The sequence below is a fragment of the Protopterus annectens genome, chromosome 2.part2, assembly GCF_019279795.1.
Source record: "Protopterus annectens isolate FY-2018-M chromosome 2.part2, PAN1.0, whole genome shotgun sequence".
In the NCBI taxonomy this organism is placed as follows: domain Eukaryota; kingdom Metazoa; phylum Chordata; order Ceratodontiformes; family Protopteridae; genus Protopterus; species Protopterus annectens.
Genome location: NC_056730.1, coordinates 934,148,514 through 934,174,891, shown reverse-complemented (window position 1 = coordinate 934,174,891; position 26,378 = coordinate 934,148,514). Strand labels below are relative to the sequence as shown.

Here is a 26,378-nt window from a genome sequence, read left to right as displayed (position 1 = left end):
GACTCCCACCTAAAATTTGATAGTCATCTCAACTTAACTATTAAAAACGTACATGCCAAACTGGGATCACTCTACCATATCAAACCATTTCTTACCAACAACACAGGATCAGCCATTGCTCGCTCCCATCTTCTATCCACCCTACTCTATGCATCTCCCCTTCTGACTAATCTCAACAAAACTGAACTAAATAAAATGGAAGCCTGCTATAACAGAATTTCCTGCTTTGCTGCAAATTGCTCATATAAAACTCATCACTGTACTGCTTTGAGACAGCTCCACTGGCTTGAACTGCCCAACCTCCTAACCTACAATCAGCTCTGCCTCTGTAATTCTATCTATTACCTCCCCAATAAGTGTCCTGCCCTCAAAAACCTAGTACAACATCACTCAGCCAAAAGGCCTCTTAGATCATCAAGCAAACTACTACTAGAAGTCACCAACAGCTAAAATACCTTTGAAGATGCACTGTATAGTAGTTCAGTGGCTAAAAAATGGAACTCTGTCCCTACTAGCATTCAAAACACATTGTCCAAAGCCTCCTTTAAAGACCTCATCAGGCAACATCTCAAGCAAAGTTGGCAGTGCCATGATTGCTCCCCAGGCTAGTGAAAGCAGATAACATATACATACTAAATCTAGAGCACTCGATAATAGTTTTCAATGTTACTCACAAACACTGGCTAATCAACAATGTATGTACTGTACCTGTGTACTATGTATGTATTCTACCTATGTTCCAAATTTCAGCTGTACACCACAAATCTATTCATTACCTTTATTTTTAAATTAATATTTTTTTGTTTGTTCACTCCACTGTAACTGTTGATGTGCTGCATACCACTGTAAAAACATGTCTTTTGTAATTTGTGTGTATACTGATCATGTCTGAATAACTAAATGTATCTGTAATTTTTCTATGTGGAGCTTTTCTCCCCGGGCCTCTGCTGAAAAAGGGCCTTTTCGGCTCAGTCAGGCACCCCCGGTTAACAAATGTAAAATAAAATAAAATAAAATAGGGTATTAATGGCTAGGAGAGCCTGGTTTATTTTATTTATGCTGTCTAAACATGTCTATATAGTGAATGTAAAATAGTAAATAAAAACTATAATAAAATGAATGATTCAAATAAATGTTTACAACGACTTCACATATTATTTGCTAAACCTGGTTTTAAAAAGCCACATTTAGTGGCCGTGGGTTAAAAAATAAATAAAATAAAACAAAATGAAAAAATGCAGTTTGGATGTATTCAACAGAGAAAAAGAGGATGAGTGTGTGTGTGCCTGTGAGTATGAGTGAGTGAGTGAGTGTGAGCCTGTGAGTATGAGTGAGTGAATGTGAGCCTGTGAGTATGAGTGAGTGAGTGAGTGTGAGCATACCTCTCATTTTCTTTGTTTAAGAATTCTGAACAAAGCCAACGATAATGGGTGGACAAACTCCCAAAATCAGGGACAATTTTTAAACATTACCTCAATCTAATAGAAGTTTAGTGGAACAAGTTATTTGCATCAATGTGCTTTTTCTATCAAATATGAAGTATGAGACTATAATAGCTGGATTTACTGGCAGACTTTAATCCTCAGAGCTTTACCAAAAACTGAAATTTTTTTTGGAATACATCAAATAAGAAGAAGAAGATCAAGGACGTTTTAGTTGTGTGTGTGGGTGGGGGTGTGCAGTGCACTGTACCATGTGTATTTTCATTAATGTGATCACAGTGAGATGCCTTTGCATCTATTTGTATGTGCACAAAAGTGACTCATTCTGCGTGTGTGTGTGTGTGTGTGTGTGTGTGTGTGCATGCGCATGTGAATGCATCTGTGTACCTCTGTATACATTCTTAAACAATATGCATATTTTGGGTCTACAAATATATCCTCCTAAAGCAATTACATATTTACAGCAAAAAATATCCCATTTTCTAAGCTTAATAATGCCCTTTAGGGTGAAAGTTATATGGGAAGTAATGGACCTTCCAGGGATAGAGAGGCCATCCTCCTGTGGCACCGAGCCTCACAACACCCCTGGGTAATCTATTATTTCTTCAATAAAGCCAATCCTGTCAGGTATTACTGTTTGCAAATACAACTTTGCACCTGTTATGTATCATCATATTTGTATTCCTGTCTACTCTGTGCTGCTTGTTTTCTTATACCTACACACAATGTCTGTACAATATGAATATTGTTACAGGTATCCACTTAGAATCAGCATGTTTGGGACCTTGTGCCCTAGCCAGACAATAAATTATACATAACCACCTCTATTACTTCTCCTCTAGTTGCATTACTCTCATCTGTTTACAAGTAATCCTCTCTCTTCTCCTCACTTTGCCCCAGTTACGTTCCTCACCATTCTCACTACCAGTATACTACTTTTTCTTTCCTCACTGACCTCTTATCACACCTACCTTGTATATCTAAAACATTCACCAACAATCTCCCAGGAATACTTTAACCACAACTCCACCCTGTCATGCAATGTTTCCCCCTCATTTATAACTTCTCTTATACTCATCTCTTTAAACCCAAATGCCCGGCTTACTCCCACTCTCCCTCCCCAAGACTAAAAATAAAACTTCATATTTTTTGCTTTATTAACTCCATGTTCTCACGTCTCTCTAGAACTCTCCTCCTAGCTGGTGACATACACCGTAACCCAAGACCCTCCATATCACCATCTTCCTCTTACCAATCAACATCCACCCCTTAACCTCCGCCATCTCTGTCACCTCCAGTACCCACCACTCCTCCCCCCCTAAAACCCTCTCCTTACTATCATAAATACATAAAGTCGGCTAAACAAAATTACTGAATTTCATGCTTGGATTTCTCACAATACTCCTCATATTTTAACCATATCAGAAACTTGTTTAAACCCCACATCTCAAATAATGAAATTGTACCCCCTGGATACAACATCTATCTCCCAGGATAGAATTTCAAAAAAAGGTGGCTGTGTAGCCATACTCTACTCTGACCAACTGAATCTCTCCCCCTTACCCACAGTGACACCAGATTTCCATCCTACTGAACTATTGTTACTTAACTGTCACTTAAACACCCACAAAGAATTGCTATTGCCACTATCTATACCCCCCCCCCGGCAAAAAAAATCCCTATTCTTGAAAACATATTATCCTGGATCACTCAAATCATACCCTATTAAACTGTTATACTAGGGGATGTAAATACTGACTGGACGACACTATGTATAAATTCTCCTAGTCATAGCATTAATCTCTTCAGTTTCACTCAGCTCATCACATCCCCAACTTGTTTTAACAAACACTCCAATTCCAGCACTATCCTAAACTAGATTCTAACTACAGATCAACATCTCTAACACATCCCTACCACACTCCCTGATACCCTTAGTGACCATCTACCTATCTGTATTCTCAGACACTCTCTACAACTCCTCAGACCTCATATCTATAAAGGCTACCGCAAACTTCCCGGGTTCAATCCCACAACACTTAATGAAAGACTCTGATCTGTAGGTTGGTCCAACTTGCATAGTCTTCCCCCTTAATGATGCAGTGTTAAGATTCAATTGCATCTTCCTAGACATACTAAATTCACTAGCACCCCTCCAGAAAATCAGGATCAAATCAAATTATGCCCCCTGGCTCACTAAAGACACTCGTATCCTTATGCATCAAAGAGATTCTGCCTGGAAAACCTGGATAAAATCCAAATCCTCCTCTCACCACCAAATTTTTAAAGAACTTAGAAATCACACAAAAACCAAATCTATGACAAGAAAAAATTCTATTATACGGCCCAAACTAGTCATCATACTAACCCCAAAAATGTCTGCTGTACTATCAACTCTATCCTTCATCCCGGCAACCCCCAAACTCCTAATTCACACCCTAACAAATCAGTTCATGACACCACCTCCCTACTCAACCATTACGTCATTGATACTATCCATAAGCTGACTATTTCTGGCCAGAACTCCAACTTTACTATTCCTCCTCTTATACCTTCTAATAAAACCTTATTCTCTCTCAAACCCATCCCCATTTCATATATAAAATCTCTCCTCTAAAAACTAAAACCTTGTTCCTGTTCTGCTGACAATCTACCCTCCTCACTTTCTCAAACTCACAGCAGACTCAATAGCTTATCCAGTCTCAATACTTATTAATATATCAATTCATGAAGCCACTGCCCCTGACATCTGCAAATCCTTCTACATGACACCCCTACATAAAGGGTGAAACTCCACATATCCATCTAACTTCAGACCTACAGCTATTCTCTCCCCCCTATCAAAAATCCTTGAAAACTGTATGCATACACAGCTGCTCAAATTCCTTATCCAAGAAAACCTTCTTACAACTACCCACCATGGTTTCTGTCCAAACCACAGTACCACCACAGCCCTTTTATCTTTTTCTAATGCAATAGCTGATGCCTGTGATAACAATAAATGTGTATCATGTATATTCTTAGACCTATCAAAAGCTTTCAACACTGTATCTAACTCTTGACTTCTAATTAAATTATCCAAACTCAACCTCTCCACTTCTACTCTCAAATGGTTTGCGAGTTATCTCTCAGACTATAATCTGTTAGATGGTACTCTGCCTGCAATCCCTTTTTACCTATCCACATCGGTGTTCCCCAAGACTCTATCTTGGGACCCTTTCTTTTCAATACCTTTACCAATGACCTGTATACATCTTGCCCTAATTCCACCCTTTTACAATACGCTGATGACTCGACACTCATTTCCCCTTCTAATACTATCATTGAACTTCACACTCTTACCCAAAACTCATTTCTCTCTGTAGAAAATTGACTCACCTTTAACCAGCTTATTCTAGATCCTAAAAAGACTAGACTTTTAATCTTTTTGCCAAAATCTCTTTCTCACCTTAAATCCACATTTACTATCTCATCCCTTAAGAACACAATCATTAATGCAGAATCTCACACAAAGCTAATCAGCATGATAATAGGTGATCATTTAAAATGTGACCTCCACATCCTATAATCCATAAAAAAAAATAAAAAAAAAACTAGGTCTTCTTTACAGGAATAATACATTTCTCACCCCAGACTCTAGATTCTCCTTAGCTCAAGCTTATTTGCTTCCAAGCCTTCTTTATGCTGCTCCAATCCTTACTAACCTTCAGACATCCACATTTACTAAACTGGAACGAACACATAATAAAATTGCAAAATTTGCTGCAAACCTACCATATAACACCCACCATTGCTTGGCACTAAACAGCCTATGGTGGCTTGAACTGTCTCATCAACTTCAACTTTCCCAGCTTCTTTTAACTCACTTTGTACTTAACAATGCCACAGCCTGCCTGTCAAATCTCAAACCTACAAAGCTAATAACTCAGCTGGTGAATGCCTGTTTGCCAACTTTGTTGGCAAAACCTGGAATTCACTGCCAAACTATATAACCCTTCAATCCTCCTTTTAAGTCTCTTCAAAAAAAAAAAAAAAAAAAAAGCATCAAACAGTATTTCAAAGTGAACTGGCTTTGTCCCTGTACCAACCCTGATTAAGATACAAAATTAAATCCTACCTAAATAATATCTTAAACATTTTGTTTGTTTGTGTCTTTCGGCTTTTTACCGGTGAGGGGTCGCCACAGCGGAACTCCGGTCCACTACTGATTGGCAGTAGATTTTTACATACTGGCTTGCCGGGCCTAACGTACAACCTTCAACAAAGGAACTCCCATTCATGCATGTCACCACACAGAAGATGCTCTAACTGAGAATCAAATGAGCAACGTCTAACTGTGAGGTAACAACGCTACCACAGCACCACCACAGCATACTCTGTAATTTTGTCTATTGGAGCTTTTCTCCCCGGGCCTCCACTGAAAATGGACATATATCCAGTCGGATTCTCCCAGTCAACAAATGTAAAATAAATAAATAAATAAAATAAATATCCTACTATACCCCTTCATACCCATTCCATAGTACTGACCTACAACAACTTCACATATATAAACCCAATAAAAATATTGGTGAAGTATTATACAGATACTCAGTATCTCATACATGGAACAAACTCTCACTCCACATCAGATGCATTACACATTCCAATTGTTTCAAAACGGAAATGAATCACTTTCTATCAGAGTCTTGGACATGCCCCTGTCATGACCCAACATAAAAATCCTTCTTCGTCTCTCTCCTCCTACTTTTTCTACACTTCAACTTTTTCCTAGAATACTCTGTTAACAAATTTAGGCTGATCTATGTACCTCTACTTTTCTTAGGTCACATATGCTTGCAGATTCTTTACTTTGTTTTACTTTATCTACATTTTTCTTACTTGTATCTAACAGCAATGGTGTTAACAGTGTTATAATGCTGCATCTTGACAATTTTTGTACTGTTGTATCTTGACATATCCTTCTGTTGTTCTTCTGTGTTTACCTGTATTTTATTAATTTTTAAAATATTTGTATAAATACTACTTCACTTGTATTTATTTATTTTTTTGTGGAGTTTTTCTCTTCTGGTCTCCACCGAAAATGGGCATGTGCTCAGTTGGACCAACCCAGTTAACAACTGTCAAATAAATAAATAAATAAAATAAGTAAATAAATAATCAACCTTGAAAGAACATTTGCCGTTAACATTTTTTACTCTTGCCTTGCTAATCAGTTTAAAGAGCGGCATTAACAAACACTGCAATGTGGACAGCTTAGGTGACTGAAAGGTTTCCCTCTTTCATGTGTGAACACCTACGTACAATTAAAGTTGACAAACCGTAACTCTGTATCATGCATCACTGTGGTGCAGACTGTCCATTAATTTTCATTTATAACAAAATGTTTATACAAATACCAAAGACAGAAGATGTATAAGATAGGACTGTATAATAGACTGTTATTTTGCTCATTTAATGGTATGATCTGCATTTGCTTTCAGTATCTTTAAAGCATGTGCCAACCTCTTAAAATGTGTAAAAATCATCTATTACCACCCAACCCTCACCAGCCTGAGCATTTATGTCCATTTAGCTGCAGGAGAACCCTACCGCATTCTGTCACCTCAACGGAAAAAGAAAAGGAATGTAAACCCTTTTCTTAGATCTGACTATAACATTCTCCTAAATGATGTTACCAGCTAGAACAGACATATACCCCCCCCCCCCGTCTACTCTGATCCACTGCTACTATCCACAAATGGCCCCAATCTACCACATAAAATGAAGGATGAATATTAAAGTTCCTGTGAAAACCTGCTTCAGTAGCAGTGCAAAGCAATTCCAACTAATGGGTTCTGTCACTCATCTGTATAAACATTCTTAACCTTGAGTGCATTCTAAATTAATGCAAAAATCAGGTCATTGTGTGTAGCTAATGAAAGCGAGAGAGAGAGAGAGAGACAGACAAGAGGGGAGAGATGTGATGACTGGATATAGGATGCATACTACAGTGAATGCAGACATGAATGTGTTAGCAAAGTCAGATTGCTAAGGACATGTGATTCAGATTACATCTGCAATTAGCTGACACAAAGGCATTTCTTGAAAGCAGGGAGATGAGAAAGCTGTTCACAGTGATGCTGCACTGACATGAGGAGGAAAAATTTATATATGTGACTGCAAAGCAAAAAAGTGGTTGCCAACACAACAGGTTACACTTATTTTTAGCAGACTCTACATTTAAAAGCAAATTTTACTTACAAGCATTTGCTGAGCAATCTGCTATGTTTCTAGTAGACACGATCACCAACAGGGATGTGAAAATGTCATAATTTTTACTGCCTGCATTTGAGGTAATTAAGTTACCACAAAGGGGAAGCAGAACAGCAGTTCTAACTACACATGGTAAGTACACAAATTAATTTGCAGCTATACATGCGCAAGTTCTACAAGTTTTGAACTCCATTTCTGTTCAGAAAGGAGTTATGATTGTTCTTGGAGAGTTTTCTCCGAACTTCTGGGTTACAGGGCATCTTAACCAAAAGACAGAGAGAAGAGTATAACACAGACATATACAACTTAAATGACACATAAGAACAGTGATCCAAGTGGGTATATGGAATTTCTGAACTCTTCTATAATTATAAACCAAGAGAACACATAATACATAATTTGATATCCAGCCTCTGATGAGGTATGCCAAACAAAAATACTGTCAGTAAGAGAAAGTCTACAAGAGTGTTTGTTTAGAGGCAAGGGATTTAGTAAATTACAGTATTCCAATGCTGTAACTTCATTCTGATTTTACAAAGCATATACTTTTATCATCTGCCATTAAACTACAATTACTATTTCACTTCATTTTTGTCTTAAGCAGCATCCTGAGCCCCACCATAAAACTCTGCACAATGGCACTGCCCCAGGACCCCCATCCAACTTGAAGACATTTATGAAAGAAAGCAACAATTTGTCAGTGTTCTAAGAAATTGATCCAGAGAAGCAGAAAGAACAACTAACAAATTGCAGTGAAGTAATAATGTGGCAAGGGAAATTAACATAATTTGAAATACAATAAAAGGACAGAAAGCCTGGGCCTCCCAGCTCTTAAGTTTACTTCTGGCATCTGTTGACTGATGCCGCAATGTTGGCTGAGTTTCACATTTTTAATAACTTACAGACATTTGACATGACACAAGGGCAGATGAGATTAAATGGGTAAAAAAGAATTACTTGACTGCATTATATCATGTTTCTTTGATGTACTGCTTCTATCTGAGCTAAGCAGACACTAAGAGTTACGAACCCTTTACAATGAAAAGTCTCCTTTTAGTTAGTGAAGTAAATCGTAGCACACTGTATTCAGAATGTGTTCTGTTCTTAACTTGTGTTATTGCTTTTTATTTTTAGGTACACCATGGACACAAATAGGAGGACTTTTCCCTGCATCATAGTCACCAGCATTTCTGAAGCAACCTTTCCACATTGGATTTACTAATCCCATCAGTAACAATCAGCACCCCTTGTATTTATACTCAAGTAGACTACCACTATTGTTTTGTTATATTTTTAGTTGTGTAATCTTATTTAGTTATTTATAATCACTTTTAGATTGGAAGTTATGTCATTTTCCAATAGACTATCTGCATATGCAAATTTACTTTTATTTTTTGATCCATTTGTTTTCTTTGAATTTTATACCTTTGATTACCTGGAGACATTGTTTGTATGATGTCTGAGTCTGTATTTTTTGTGTGCATACTGTGTGACTTTCTTTTTGAAGTATGGAGCCAAATTACTTTGAGTAGTTTACCTGTATGGCACTGTACGCAGAATGGTGATAAAATATTCATGTTTACTGTCTGAAAAACTCTTGACAGATATGTATCTATCTATACTTACTGATTTGTCTATATGGATATACTGTATATATGCAGTATATGGATAGACTGTGTGTGCGTGTTTATATATATATATATATATATATATATATATATATATATATATATATATATATATATATACATATATATATGGATCAACTTCATATGACCTAAAGTTCATATGATCGAAATTCATTTGACTGAGACCAAAACACCTAAAGTTCAAAACACCTATAAAAGTTGGTATAAATAGTTAGGGGGGTGTATTCCCTCACAGACATCATACATGTCAAACATACACATGAATACTTAAATCTGAAATAACTCACTTATTGTAGAAAACAATATTTATCTAAACTATGTGGGGGGCTACGTCCATCACACCCCTGAATGTGGGGGGCTGTGTCCCCCACACCCCCCAACTATTTATACCAACTCCAGGGTCACGCTACAGTGGGGAAAAGGGCATAATGCTTTTTATTTCATGTGTCAATGTTATGAGTTTCGATCAAATGGGTTTTCAGGTGTTTTGAACTTTAGGTCTTTTGGTCTCAGTCAAATGAATTTCGATTATATGAACTTTAGGTCATGTGAAGCAGACCCAAATATAGATAGATAGATAGATAGATAGATAGATAGATAGATAGATAGATAGATAGATATAAATAGATATACAGCTATAGATAGAGAGTAACAGATCTTAACAACACAGGCTGGCCACACATTTCTATTTAGTACCTCATGGGTCTTCCCAAACAACAGTATTACTCAAGAAACAATTGTTCCGTCATGAATCTGGGATAAGAACACTAAAGACAGCTTTGTAAACACATGTTTTGCCCAAATTATTTTAAATATGGTGGGAGTCACATTGCTCTTTCTTCCATTTATGGCCTAGGGCTCTCATTTCTGTTTCTTTCTCCTTTAAGATCATTTTACAATTCTATACCACATCACTTTGTACTCCACATCTCCAACAAGACATTCTAAGTCATGAAGTGGTTAACAAAAGGCTGCAGGGTAAGGGATGTCTTCAATCATTTTTTAGAGAACCTTGGTACTCTTAAAATACTGTATGGCCAGTATGGACCATCAGTCAAACATACTTACTCAGTCAAATTAGTCTTGCAAAATTTACTGTGTATGTGTGTATATATATATATATATATATATATATATATATATATATATATATATAGGTCTACTTGAAAACACCGACATGCCAAAACACCGATGACAAGAACACTGAGACCGGAAGATCGACTGGCCTCTTTGTAGAGGGGACCTCACCAAGCCTAACCTCTTGGGTCTTATTTCGTGAGCCAGACAGCTATCTAGGGTGTTACAAAGGGGTTTACACCTAGTTCTGCAAGTTTGTTGACAATCATCAACTGGGGTATCATATCAAATGATTTAGCCAGATTTAAGTAGGCAGTATGCACCACTTTCCTCTCATCAATTGCCTTAGTGACCTTTTCAAAGAAGTCCACCAGGTTTAGTAGGCATGATTTTCCTTTGACAAAGCCAAACTGGGATAGAGTCAGTGTCTGGAGGTCTCCTGTGCTCTGGTTGATAATTTCCCTGATAATTATTCCCATGGATTTGCAGGTAAGGCTAGTCAGACTAATGAGTTGTAGTTTCCAGGATTTGCCGAAGTTCCTCCCTTATGAAGGGGGATGACCGTCGCAGTTTTCCAGCCTCATCGCACAAAGCCTGTTTTCAGACTATAGTTAAATAGTGACTCTAGGGGTCCTGATAAGTCATATTGTAGACTGTTCAGTAGGCATCCCAGAATGTTATCAAAGTTCATTGAGGCTGTGTTCTTGGCTTTAGCGAGTGCAGCCAGTACATGCTCCTCAGCTATAGTTGGAGGAATTATGTTTGAGGGTGACTGGGGGGTAAAGTTGGAACTAAATTTGTCAGCTAACAGGTTTGCCAGATCGCCAGGCTCAGTGAATGTGTCACCACTAAGCACCAGTTTAGCACATTCCTGTGTGCTGCCCTTGAGGTTTCTGAAAAAGCTGTAAAGGCTTTATAGTTATCTTTCACCCGGGAGGCTATCTTAACCTCAAACTTGGCTTTGTTTGTCCTAATTAGCCCCCTTAGTTTCCTATTTAGTTTAGTGAAACAGTTTTTATCTTAATGGGAATTACCCATGCTGATTTTTGTCAATTTGTTTTTTCCTTTCGTTGTATATCCTGGTTAATTCAGTGTAGTCGCAAGTGAGCTGTGACGACTGCCATGCACTTTGTGAACACTCTGGGGGCTGTAGAGAGTCCGAAGGGCAGTACTCTGAACTGGTAGTGACTGGCTCCCACACAGAAGTGCAGAAATCTTCCTGATGGCCTGTCCACTTTTATGTGGTAGTACGCATCTTGAAGATCTATCGAGCATATCCAATCGTCTTTTTCCAAAAGCGGGAGGATAGACTGTATTGTGACCATCCAGAATTTTTGTACTCTTACAAACTTGTACACTAGGATCCAAAATTGGTCTCCAGTCCCCAGTTTTGTTTGGCACCAAAAATAATCTTGAGTAGAATCCGGATCCTATCTGGTCTGGAGGGACTATATAGATGACTCTTTTTCTTAGCAGCTTTGATATCTCTAATGCTGCTCCTTCCCTTTGACTGGGTGGAATGTTGGGTAAGTTTGTTGGGGGGCAGGACAAAGATCAAAAGGAATATGGTAACCTCTGGTTATTATCCTTTGTACCTAAGAGTCAGTGGTGATGGTTTGCCAGGCAGAAAGGTACAAGGAGAAGCAACCCCCAACCACCTCCAGAGGAAAGGAGTTGGGCCGCTCTTCAGGAGCGCTGGTAGGATTGACCAGGAAAAGAGTCCCTGGAATCCTGGTTATGCAGACCCCCTTTGCCCTGAAAAGGGCGTCTTCCCTGTGAGTTTCTCCCTCTGCCTCTAGGGGAGAACACAACCTGTGTGTCACGGAAAGGATCCTGAGACTTTTTGTACCATATCTTCCCACTCTTCTGATTTCTGGAGAAAGCATGTTGAGGGGAAGAATAATGGACACCCATAACAGAAAGGGTCTTACTGTCCTGTTCACATCTGGCCAGTGTGCTTTTAACCTTGGGTCCAAATAATGAAGAGGCTTCGATGGGAGCATTGAGAAAGGAAGCCCTGAAGGGTTCCACGAAATTGCATAAGCGCATCCAGGCATGTCGTCTCAGAACAATGCCTGAACTCGCCTCTCTAGCTGCTCCTTCTGATGTGTGAGATATCAGGCACATGGAGGAGTTAGATATCGATTCAATGGTGGCCAGCTGAGAGGCCACTTTGTCATGGACCTCATCAGACATGGCACCAGCCAAAGTTTCAGAGAGCTCAGAAATTAAATCCCTTTGAAGCTTGGTAAAGTGTGCCATATAATTCAGGGACCTGATTGCAAAGGTCGCTGATGCAAAAGTACACTTCCGTATTCTGTCCACAGCCCGGGACTCTTTGTTGGGTGGATGGACAGTCTGGCTTTCTTCTTCTGCCAGATCCTTCTTGGTTGCGGCCGCCACCACCAGAGCATCTAAAGGAAGACTTTTGGACCAATGGGGGTCAGTAGCAGGAGAGGACAAATTTTTATCTGGCCTCCGGAGAATGGGCTCAATGGTGTCAGGAGCCTTCCATGCATGCTGCACGATGAGCCGAACCAGTTCGTCGGCAGGTGGAGTAACCCAGGAGGTAGGGGGGTGGGCGTGAAAGGCCTGCAGGAACACAGACTCTTCAGAGGTCAGGTTGAGGGCTGCCAGTCACCTCTTTGTTGAAGGATTTCAAGGATAGCACCAAAGGATACCTCAGAGGGTGACCGAGGGGACCCTTCCCCATCATCAAACTCTGTGTCTTCAGTAAGGGACTCCTCTGTGGAGTCCATGTGCATCCTCTTGCACAAGCTTTTTCGATGAACTTCCTCAGAGGGAGAAGCTGGGGAAGACAACGCAAAAGGGGTTTCCTGTGGGAGTACACCTTGGGGCCCTTGTGCCCGGTGTCTGCTAGGAGCAACTTGTGTACATTGTGGTCCAGAGGAGAGTGGGGAGATTGATAGCACAGTATCGCCAGCCAACCCCAAAGCCTTCTCCATTAGTTGGAAGGCCGGTTCACCTGAAGAGGGGTGAGTGTCCAGGACTGGGGGTCACCCCTCCCCTAAGTGGCTCAACCTGCCAACTTGGAGTCCCTGGATGGCTGTGAAACACCAAATTATGTACACCACAGCTGACATCCTGGGTCATAGCAAAACTCTCCTGCCACAAAGGCAACTGTGGTTCCTTAGTGAGGTCCATAAAGGGAACCGTAAAGGGGGATGACTGTGCTATATCAAGGGGCTTCAAAGGCAATGAAGGAGAATAAGTAAGGGTCTTTGGCAAAGGGTGATCACCTCCCAAGGAAGGATAGGTCCTGGGGGGTGGGATACCTCTGGACAAATGCACTTGATCCGCAAGACGCAACACATCGTGTTCAGAGAGGTTTCTAGTGGATTTCACGGACACGGCTGAGGGAGAGTCAGGTCTATCCAAAGATGGGGCAAGCTCGATGCCCACCGCACCAGTCAGCACTGAAAACAACAGGGCCATAAGGGACTGAACTAAAGGTGTCTGCTCCAAGGAAATCATCGGTGCCGAAGTCATGGTCTGCACCGACAATAATGTCAGCGCCAAAGTGGTTGTCGGCACTGAGGCTGGGACCAAAAAATCGGTGTCAATAACTGAGTTGTTGGTTCCGTCAAGGTGTCGGAGCCGATGTGGTAACAGTCTGCATCGACTGGATTTTCGGTGCCAGTGAAGAAGTCTGAACTGAGGATCCCCTCTGTACTGATACAGTAAAGGGCACGCTAGTCGGTGCCAAAATCACAGATGGTGCCGATGGCCTCGGTGCTGAAGGTCTAGGCACTGAAAGCACTGGAGCCAAAAAAGTCAGCTCCAAAGTGGAAAGCTTAGCCTTCTTGGGTCTTGGTTGGTGGGAGTTCCCAGCTGGGGATGAAGGAAGAGACTTGGCCTTTGTATGTTCATCAGTATTTTTCTTATGGGATCTTGGAGGGGTTGAAGGCTCCGACCCAGAAATAGCCTCTGAAAAAGGAGATTTAAGTAGGCCCTTCAACAACAATTTAATGTTCCTCTCAATCAACATCCTGTTAGAGAAATTCTTACAAATTCCATAGGGCGGGTCAACTGATAAATGAGGCACACCCAAGCAATAGACACACAGGGAATGTGCATCTGAAGTAGGCAATTTATGGCCACAATCTGAACATCTCTTAAATCCTGGACTACCTTTTTTATCTTCCATGTTAGGAAAGAAGGAAATTCAGAAAGAATACCAGCAATGGTACAGGAAATACCCGAAGGTAAGGAGGAAAAGGGGTTTACCAACGATGGTAAAGAAGAAAATACCTCGCAGTAAACAGGATGAAGGGGATTGAAAAAATTCAAGAAGGGATAGTCACTACATGCAATAAGGTAAGAGAAAACAACTTAGTAACCTTTCTGAGAGAAAAAGTTGTTTTAGACTAGTATGACAACAAAATATTGTACTTAGCTAAAGAGAAGTAGCTTGACACGACCGCATGGCGACGCGGCAAACAAAACCTGAGGTAACAGGGAGAGGGGAATTCTAGGTAAGAGTTTTAGCTCGAGAGTTTGTAGCTGACGAGAGCTTGGAAGATGGCCGGCTCTGTTCCGAGGTCGGAACCGATACCCACACGTAAAGAATGAACGAGGATTAACAATATCAGATACTCACTTTATCACTGTCCAACTATTATAAACACTATGGTTTAATCTTTGTTAGTCTAAATACTCATTCTGATCTACAGTTGAATCATTTCACATATCAATGTATTGCTTGTATTATGATTACAATATGTATGCTGACTATTCCTATGTAGCTTGCCAATGTTTTTGTTTTCTCACTATTGTATGCTCAACTAATCATTATTTTTTTTCTCAATACTTTATGCACAAATGATTAATCACACTGTGTATGCATGCATTTTACTTTTTATAGGTATCTTGTGGAGCTTTTCTCCCCAGGCCTTCAGTAAAAATGATATTCCACCCAGCTGGGCTTTTCTGGTCAAGCAAAACAAATAAATACATAAAGGAAAGAATACATACATTCTTCACTGAGCAAAATTGAAATGCCTGATTTATAATTACTGTAGCTCAACTAAACTGATTTAATTTTCCCTTAATTTTGTGGTTTTTGGAAAATCCCCCATATAAAATGTTCTGTGTATGTTCATGTTCTTTCAGTATACTGCTCTCAGATACATGAATTGCTAAAAACAAGCCATGTCAATGGTCATTAAACAATAACAATGCAAATGCCAACTTGCTTATCACATATTTTCCTTTCCAAAAAAAGCTATTTTCTATATAAACCTCTTCTGTCCTATTGAGAAGAAACTTAAAGAAATAAAGGTCACATTGTTTCTGCAAGACAGACACACAGCCCCCAACAAACCATATCAGTTTCAGCAGTGTTATTTTGTATCTTGTGTTTTCACACACACAGCATGCCTTCTGCCTACTCACCCCACCCTGAAAATATAATCTCATTTCTTCTGATGTTCAGCTGCAATGAAAGTGACATCACTACCACCACAGTGAAGTATTTCAACATGTTATGAGATACATGAACATTACTACCAAAAGGTCATATCAGCGATTGTTTCAGAGTAATCATATAATTTTCCTTTATTTTCACACATGTCCTGCTCCAAAATGATACCAACTTCCGTTGCGCACTTCTGATTTCTGCTTCTGAAGAAAGTGAAAGACATTATGGCATTCACAATGAGATTGCTCAGAGAGGCATACCTTTCATGGGCATCTTTGATGTTTGATTGTGAAGAAAGTGAAAGACATATTGGCTTTAGTAATGTGCTTCAGCTTGTTGCTGTTGACAAATACACTACTCACAAGAAAAGCCATATCTATGACCCTTTCACTGGTAATCATTAACTGCTCTATAATTTCACACAAAGCCTGCTTCTCTACATTTCAAAAAGATAGCCACCTTCTGTGTAGGCCACTGATCTAAAATTGTGATGAAACTCAAAAAAAAAAAAAAAATCACTGCACAACCTTTAAGCACACAAAGTTTAAAGCATAATCTTGGAATGGAGTAGAGATTGGTCAGTCCCCTCTTGTGCTTGGTTTTGGTAGATCTGTGCGTTTCTGTCAACATACACAAATGTTCATTTGAGTGGGCCCAACAGCAATAAGGAATTTATGATGGATTTCGATGCCTGGTTGAGTTTGTCCAAGTACAGGATCCACGATATGGGGAAAAAGGACCACTGGTTCCTTAACTACATAGATCACCTAATACCTGGGAAAGGGGCATCTTCCTCATCCCCGGGGATTGTCAGTTGCACACACCTGTCAACCAAACATTTGGTAGTTTTGTTTATTGTAAGCACACTTATATATATATATATATATATATACACACACACACACACACACACACACACACACACACACACATCACACACACATACACACACATGCATACATACATAAACACATTTTTATAAACACTGTTCCCATCCCCAAACAGCCATATTATTGATCAGGCTAATGGGATTATGCAACTGTCTTTTGTTTTCATACTCAGACTGCCCCCCTAAACAAATAGGCACTTCTGGCAGTCACCTTTGATGAGTGGTCTCCGAGAAAGTGAAATGAATAATGGACATAGTAATATATTTTTCAACATTCTGCTGTTATTTACCCCATAATACCTGGCACACTAACAAATACATAAGTATTTTTTTTATAAATGACTGGATCATGGCTCTGGGCTGTGTATACTGTTTATACAGTCCACAAGCATAAATTATTTCCTTCCAGTAAGAATGAAAAGGACAGCTACAAAAGAAAAAAAAGAACATTCCTGAAAATCAAAATGTCTTCTCCTTCTTCTCCGATCAGCATCTCTTATCAAATGACTAAGGAACACATGGTAAACACAGAGACTGGCTATTTTGAGCAACTGCTCTCAAGTGCTTAGTTTAGAAATGGATTGACTAGCTATGCCTACTGCTATATAAGAGGCATAGAAGTGGTAAGTCATGGTAATGTAGAGCATGACCTCTCACTTCTGATTTTTAATAGAAAGCTGTGGAGTAATTGTTTGTGTAATGCAACTAGTGTATTAGCAATGGAATTACAATTAATGTTAAAGCAAAACTACTGCCCAACAAGTGTTAAGTTTTATTCTAAAATCATTTTCATGCTGACTTTAAATTAAAAAAGCATGACAAAAGTTAAAGTACTCAGCACTTGCAGCAACAAGACATCAGTGGGGTGCTGAGTAGTTTCAGCATCTTCAGGAAAAAGTAAACCATTCAATGCTCTTGGATGAAATAATGCATTACGGTTTAAATACTTGACTCTGCTACTTCTCAAACTACCTAAGCAACAAAATGTTCTGTATCATTACAGAGCAACAAAGGTTGCCAGTAGATCTGTGGTACACCAGGGATGTTACCTTGGTTTACTAAGATTATGAATTCTCCTGAAACAACCCTTAACAAGTTAAATTATACTTACTGTATACTGATGACAGAGTAAACTATGTGAGATTAGCTATAAAAATAATCTCACTCAGACTTTTCGTGTTAAAGTCAGTTTTATTAATGCTAAGTCTATGCTGTACAGGAAGCTCAATAACCAGATGAGAGATATCTTGAAAAAGTGTAAATTATTTAACAAATGCTTATGTGCATAACTAAATGAAACAATAAATGCCAGTATACACAAAGAGTGCCAAACCTCAGATCTGTTAATCACCTGCTACAGCATTTAACTTGGCGAAGGTATTCTACCTTTTACTCTTGAATCCTTTACAGCAACAGGTTGTATGTAAAACTTACTAATATCGAGGGCTGCTCAAAACTACAGATTTATCAATACTGCCCTTGCATCATCTTTAAAAAATGGGGGGAGGGTATCAAATATTCCCCCACTGCCTTTATTCCTTGTATACGATGCTGTATTAAGTACTAAATCCAGATTTCCTCAGGTCATTACATCATATCATTATTATTAATAACTACTTTTGATCATTTTAAGTAATTTGCAGCAATCATGGCTTTCCACACCTCTTTTTTATCACACATAGGTTCATAGGTTGGTACTAGGCTATCAGCCCTAGGGCCTATACAAGCCTAGCCATAACAATTCCCTGGCTATTTCTTCCCACATTATTTACTTTCCTGGACCCCTGTCTAGCAGGGTGACTGACGTGATCCCTGGGGTGAATTTCCTTTCTCCCATCCAATCGTCAAGGTTCCTCTTGAAGAGGTCCAAAGAGGCACTCTGCTTGACATGTATGGGCAATCTATTCCAGAGTCTGGGGAGTCTCTGGGTCAGGAACCTATCCCTCCAGCATGTTTTGTTTATTGTGATGACAAGGTTTAGATCCCTGGAGCGTGTAGCTCTGAGGGATTGGGATTTCTTTAAGTGTAGCATGTCCAACAGCTCTGGGTTTGACATGGCCTTGTATGTTAAGCAGAGATCGCCTCTGAGTAGACGATATGCGACAGAGTATAGCTGGAGTTTTTTAAGGCGGTCAGCGTAGGGCATCTGCTTTAGGCCTGTGATTCTTTTAGTGAGGTATTTCTGAGGTCTTTCCAGTTACACATGTCGATGGCCTTATGAATTACATCCTCTATGACATAGAACTCATCACAATACTTCTGTTCTCTCTACCACAACAATGCAAACGTGATCTGGCCATTGTCTGAGCCATACACCACTAGCGTATCTTATCCTTCTTTACAAATTTGCATCTGCACAGACTCACTTTGGTGTATTATTGATTACAGTAGTATTATACATCCCTTTTGTATTCAGGCTTAAACCTAACCCTGTTAAGTTAATTTATAACTTATGTCACTGTTTCATTTTAAATTTTAACTACGTTGAGACTGAAAATGGTACTAGCATACATTCTTTCATTCTCCAATAAGCTGCTTATTCCAATTCAGGCTCTAGGAGTAAGCATGAGCCTACCCCAACAGTCAGTGAGCATGAGGCACAGATACTAATTCCAAATAGGGCATCTCACTACAACAGGACGCAGACATACACATACATATAAACACACACACACACACACACACACACACACACACACACACACACACACACACACACACACACACAAAACCTCTCTCTCTCCGTCTGTCTCACACATAGACAAATGCATGTCTAAGATGTGGCGGAAAACCAAACTACCCAGATGAAGAGTTATGTTCTTACTTATAGCTGTGAAACTGATGTTATCTGTGAAGATAATACAGTTTATTAAATGATTATGTTGTACTGTACATAAAATACATTTTGCTAAACTTAATCTCAGTGTGGACAAATTACATCTTGCAAAACATGCAGCTGTACTTGGTGGACAGAATGCAATAATTACAAATGAAACATAATTCTAGTTAGTTGTGGATAACATATTCTCTCACTATGTGTTTGGTTAGAACAAACTTTGAAAGATGAACAAATGCTGTATGCATTTACATTTTTTCCAGAAAAACTGAGTAACTAATAAATTAGACGCATAAAAGTATATGCTGAATTGCAGGCATGCGCTGGGGGAAACACAAAATATAATGACTGTGTAAAGGTGGTATACATATATTTGGTCGTCTTACTTGATCATAGGATCATATGGTCATAGGAAGTTACTAGGCTACTGGCCATGAGGCCCTTATAAGCCTAGCCAAAGGTTTAGCCCATGTTTAGACAAGTCAGCACCCGATGCCCCTGTCCGGCAGGGACACAAGTGGAATCCCAGGGATGTATTTTATGTTTCCCATCCAGTTATCCAGGTTGTGCTTAAAAAGGGTAAAGAGGTACTCTGCTTGACGTGGCAAGGGAGTCTATTCCACAGATGGTGGAGTCTCTGGGACACAAATCTATCCCTCCAACAAGTCCTACTGATCCCACAGGCGCAGGTTACTTGAGTGGAGCTGGACTTGCGGATATGCAGCAGTCCCATCAACGTGGGGGTCTGAGATCACCTTGTATGCCAGACAGAGGTCACCTATGAGGAGTCTGTATGAAACTGAGTAGAGGGATAGGGCTTTTAGCCTATCTGTGTATGGTAGATTTTTGAGGGCCTGGATTCTCCTGGTGAGGAACCTCTATGGTTTCTCCAGCTGCTGCATGTGCTTTTCGAGGTAGATGCAGAATGGGGAGCTGTACTCAACAATGGGCCTTATAAGGGAAGAATACAGGGATGTTATGGTCTCATTGTCCCTGGATGAGACACCCTTACTTATGAGGTGGGCCATGTAGAAAGCTTTATGTACAACGGAAGCTACATGGTGGTCAAAAGTCAGGTTGCTATAAACCTGGTTGTCCAAATCCCTCATGATGACCGATTATGTGCTTAGGACATAGGTGCATACTAGGTTAATGGGTCTGGAGCCTTTACAACCCATAGGATTACTCTTGCATTGTGCCACCCGGCCTTAGTTCTCAGTGCCTCTGTCGAGTAGAGGCACTGGAGTGATCCCTGGGTTGAATTTTCTATTTCCCATCCACTCATCAAGATTTCTCTTGAAGAGGGTTAGTGAGGTGCTCTGTTTGACATGTATGGGAAGTCTATTCCATAGCATGGGCAGTCTCTGGGTTATGAATCTGTCCCTCTAGCATGTTCTGTTGATCGTGGTAATGAGCGTGTGGTGCGGAGGGATTGGGATTTCTTTAGATGCAGCATTTCTAACAGAGCTGGGTCACACGTGGCTTTGTAAGTCAAGCAGAGATAGCCTCTAAGTAGATGATATGAGACAGAGAATAGTTGGAGTTTTTTGAGTTTGCCCAGGACAAGTGTTTAAGGCCTAGGATCCTCTTTGTTAGGTACTTTTGCAGCCTCTCCAGTTGTTGCAGGTGTCTAGTGAGATACATGCCAAATGGGGCATTGTACTTAATGACTGGCCTAATGAGGGAAGAGTAGAGGGAGATAATAACCTCTTTCTTCCTGGATGCAAAACCCTTAGTAATAAGATGTGCCAAAAAAAGGACTTTCTAACCGCAGTGGCAATGTGGTGGTCAAAAGAGAGGTTGTTGTCAACCTGTGTTCACAGATCTCTTATAATGCCATCGGTGTTCAGTGGACAACCATTGATGTGGTAATTCATGGGAAATGTGTTTTTCCCAAAGGGGATGACGACACATTTTTTGACATTGACCTTAAGGCCATGGTTCTGACACCACTAGTTGGTCTCAGTGAGGCCTTTCTGTAGGATATCAACATCACTTGAGGAGTTAATAATGGCTCCCAACTTGCAATCGTCTGTGAACTTTGTCAGCCAAAGTCCCTTCGTGTTGGCCTGGACTTCTGGGAAGTAGATACCAAACAGGAGAGGACCCAGGACCGATCCCTGCGGGACTCCACTTGCGGCTGGTCGGCAGTCTGACTTGGAGTCAGCTACTTTCAAACTTTGGGTTCTATCTTTGAGTCAGTTTGCAACCCACCTAGTGATATAGGGGTTGATGCCTAGCTTAGTGAGTTTTTCTATGATTCCCGAGTGGGGAATGGTATCAAAGGCCTTGGCCAGATGAAGGTAGGCTGTATGAACCACCTTGCCTTCATCCACAGCTCTGGTGACTGACTCAAAAAGTTGACCAAGTTGAGCAGGCATGATCTATGCTTCACAAAAACAAACTGTGTGGAATCCAGACGTTGGAGATTCTATATATCCTTGTTTATTCTGTCCATGATGATGCATTCCATAGCTTTGCATACCAGACTTGTCAGGCTAATGGAGTGATAGTTCCCAGGGTCTGTAGTCGCTCCTCCTTTGTGGAGAGGGATGACTATACCAGTGTGCCATTCAGTAGGGAAAATGCCTGAGGTGAGGCTGTGACTGAACAGGGCACACAGGTGAGGTGGCAGTTCACTCTTTAGTTCATGTAGAACACACCCAGGGATATTGTCAGGTCCCATAGAAGCTGTATTCTTGGCCTTGGACAGTGCTGTTTTAACCTGTGCAGCAGTAATACTGGGTGCCTGGCAATCTACTGGTATTGTGATTGGTCCTTTGGGGGGGGTAAAGTTGGCATTGAATCTGTCAGCCACTATACTGGCAATATCTGTGGGCTCGGTATAGGAGGTACCATTTGGCAGTAACTCAGAGCAAATCTGGGTATTGCTGTGGAGATTCTTTACATAACTATAGAAGGCCTTGTGGTTATCTTTATTATCTGCTGCAATTCTGTTTTCATAGCTAGTTTTAGAGGATTAGATAAGGGATCTCAACTTTTTGTTGAGGCTGAAAAGGGAGTTTTTCCAGTCTTGGGACTTCACCTTATTCTGCATCAGTTTCCTCCTTCTGTTGTAGAGTTTGTTTATGGCATGGGACCACCAGATTGGCTTCCTTTTTTTGGAGGAGAGCGTTTTGGTTCTATTGGGTATAGTGAGATCCATGCATTTGTGTACGTGTTCGTACAGTGCATTGTTGTATGATTCAGCAGTCATGCAACTATTCTCCATTTGCATGGGTGCTGTGAAGTTAGCCACCTCTGCTTTTAGGATTCCAAAGTTAGCTTTGGAGAAGTTTTTCATGGTGGTTACCTTTGCTGGGGGGGTGGGAGGGATGTGGATTTCCAAGGTGATTAGTTTGTGATCAGATCTAACCAGGGAGGAGTTGACTATTGGTGCAGAGCAACGGTCACCCATGTTAGTAACGACCAGGTCAAGGATGTTGCTACCTCTAGCGGGTGTAAGAACGAGTTGGTCCAGGGCATTGGAATTAATGAATTCCAGGAAACGTTGGGCAAGTGTATTGGCACGTGAGTGGTTTTCCCAGTTAATGGAGGTGTAATTGAAGTCACCCAGTATGAGCATGTTAGGTTGACCCTAATATTATCTAGGGTGTTTAGGAATGTGGAGAGTGAGTCCTGGGACATGGTTGGGGACCTATAACAGACTACGACCTGAATCGCTGTCTTACCCAATGTTAGCTGGACCCAAACTATCTTTAATGCATTATGTTGGGCTACCAGTCTGGAGGTGTGTGCATCCTTTATGAATATGGAAACACCACTGCCTTTGAAGCTTCAGTCCGAGTTCTGGGGCCGAAAGGTGTGGAATGAGTTATAGCCTGGTAGTGCAGGGGTACTTTCTGCTGCCTTGAACCAGGTCTCTGTTACAGCACAAATGTTGATGTTCTCCATTTTAAGGATTGATTCGAGTGAGCGCATTTTGAGATTTAGACTTCTAGCACTGAGCAGCATGACCCTCAGACTGCATTTGTTTGTAGCTGTTACAGTGGTAATTTGATCTTTGGAACACTGCCTAAAAAAGGCACTATAGGGGTGACAAGAGCCTTGGCCAGTATCCGGAAGCCCAGGGGTGACAGATGCAGGCTATCTCTGGCAAAGCATAGAGGTCTGTCAATCATGTCATCTCAGGCAGACAGATACTGAATCCCCTTAGAATGACACCATAAACTTAGCCAATTGTTGAAATCAGTCATTTTCTGTTTGTACTGTATGATTCTGGGTGATGGTAAGATGCTGCTCAGGGCTAGGGTCATAACCGCCTGGGCTACATAATCCGAGAGTTCCTCCATGTCTCTTTTCATGTAGTCCACTGAGGTACGTCTCAGGTCATTCACACCCACATTTACAATGACAGACTCATATGTGAACCTGTTTTTGAGGGACCTGAGTGCATGCATTATGTGGTAGATCCTGGCACCTGACAGGCAGCTGACTGTTACTTTCTCCTTATTCAACTTAGTGAGTGGGACATCAGTGTGCCTCATTATCGAGTCACCTATGACTAGTGTGCTGGGCATGCTGTTTTGCCTTAGGGGCTTTGGTTGAGTGGCACACTGTTTAGCAGAATTATGTGTCTCATGATTAGTGTTGTGTTGTGGTGGTCGAGTGTGTTTCTGCCTTGGAGGTCTCTGCTGTTTGGGTAGATTTTTATTGAGATCCGCTGCAAAGGTGGGTGTGTTGTTTGTGTTTTTATGTGAATGCAGTGCTGGTGTGTGTGCTGGTGTGTGTTCTGGTGGGCTATGTGTTCGGTCTTGGCTGGAGAGTGTGTGCCTACCAATTTGGATATATAAGTGCAGCTCTTGCAAGTCTGAATGTAGGGAGGTAAGAGGAGAGGGTTGTCGGTGTACATCAGGCAGTAGCTACATTGCCTCAGGATGCCCAAGTTCACCAGGTTAATAGGAGAAAGCACAGGGAACTGACCTTTGGACATGCCTGGAGGGGTAGGCATTAATAATAAGTACTGTAGCTGTTTCCTTGTAGAATGTTTTGTGCTGGTAGCACTTTTCTGTGCTACAATAATAGTTACAAGAAGTCTGGTATGGTAAAGTGCTAGACTAATAAGCTAGCAAAAGTGCAGGAGTGGAGAGAACTAGCAGATCTAGGGGAAAAATTGAAAAGCAAACTTTGGCACCTCTCAGAAGCTTACAAACAGTCCTGGATACAGCAAATTTGTATCTGTATCTGAACTAGACTAGTTACAGGAAAGGTGGGAAACAAGCGCGAACGCGATCTTTTAAACCAGAAAGTTGAAAGAGATGGAAAAACTGCCCAAACGGCCAATAAACTATAAATTCTGGGCCAGAAACCACTCCTTTTGTGGTAGATAGGCTACCTAGTGCTTACCACTCCCCCTGACAAGCTAGAAGGCTTTCCAACGACATAGAAAGGCTTGGGGGGCTCAGAAGCTTACAAACAGTCCTGGATACAGCAAATCTGTATCTGGACTAGACTAGCTACAGGAAAGGCAGGAAATAAGCGCAAATGCGGGCTTTCAGACCAGAAAGTTAAAAGAGATGGAAAAACTGCCCAAACGGCCAATAAACTACAATTTCTGGGCCAGAAACCACTCTTGTGGCAGATAAGCTACATAGTGCTTACCACTCCCACTGATAAGCTAGAAGACTTCCCTCCAACACAGAAAGACTTGGGGAGCTCAGAATGTGATAATTTGTGGGACATCACTCTCCCCAAAGGAGATGATGATGCAATTGTTGGTATTCAGCTTGAGGCAATGTTTCTGGCACCAGTCATTTGTTTGGATGAGACCCTATTCGAGGATGTCCACATCACTAGTGGAATTGATGACAGATCCCAGCTTGCAGTCATCTGCAAATTTGGTCAGCCATAGCCCACTGGTTTTGGTCTGCACCACAGCAAAGTATATCACTAATAACAGAAGCCTCAAGACCAAACCCTGTGGTATGCCGCTCATTACAGATCTACTGATTGAGGTAGATTCCCCTATTTTGACTAGGTGGGATCTATTAATGAGCCAGTTAGCTACCCATATGGTAACATATGGATTGATGCCTAGTTGAGAGAGTTTATCTATAATGCCCGAGTAGGGAATAGTGTAGAAGGCTTTGGCCAGGTCAAGGTAGGTGGTGTGCACTGTCTTCCCCTAGTCCATGGTTTTATTGACTGTCTCAAAGAAGTTGACCAAATTTAACAGACATGACCTCCTCTGGCAAACCAGACTGTGTAAGATTGAGTGTTTGGAGGTTGCCAATGTCCTTCTTAATGAGGTCCATGATAATCTGTTCCATGGCCTTGCAGATCACGCTAGTTAGGCTGACGGGTCTATAATTTCCTGGATCGGTGGAAGCTGCACCTTTGTGCAAAGGGATGACAGTGGCTGTCCTCCACTCAGCTCAGATGAAGCCATTACTCAGACTTTGGGTGAATAGGGAGCCTAATGGTGCTGCAAGTTCCAGCCTGAGTTCATGTAGGATGCAGCCTGGGATGTTACCAGGTCCTATGGAGGCTGTATTTTTTGCCTTTGACAGAGCAGTGATGACCTGTTCCCTAGATATAAGGAAGTGGGAAGGACTTGGGATGTCCTGATTTACTGATGGGGGACAGAGGGGTGAAGATTATGAACAGACCAAACTGTTTAGTCAAAATTAGCAAACTTCCTCTCTCTTAAGCTAAGTGACCAACCTGAGAATATGTTAAGATTAGGTAAGGTTTTGCAAGGGGGACTAAGCTCCCTGCATGGGGATTTGGGAGTTGTCCCTTACTTTACCTAAAGCCATTATTATTTTTG

General features: G+C 40.9%; 1 protein-coding gene across 1 annotated transcript in view; it reads right to left on the bottom strand.

The window, feature by feature from the left end:
* LOC122795855 (xanthine dehydrogenase-like) overlaps positions 1-26,378 on the bottom strand; it is a 5,725,158-nt gene that overhangs the window by 2,068,752 nt on the left and 3,630,028 nt on the right. The gene's annotated exons all lie outside the window — the stretch shown is intronic.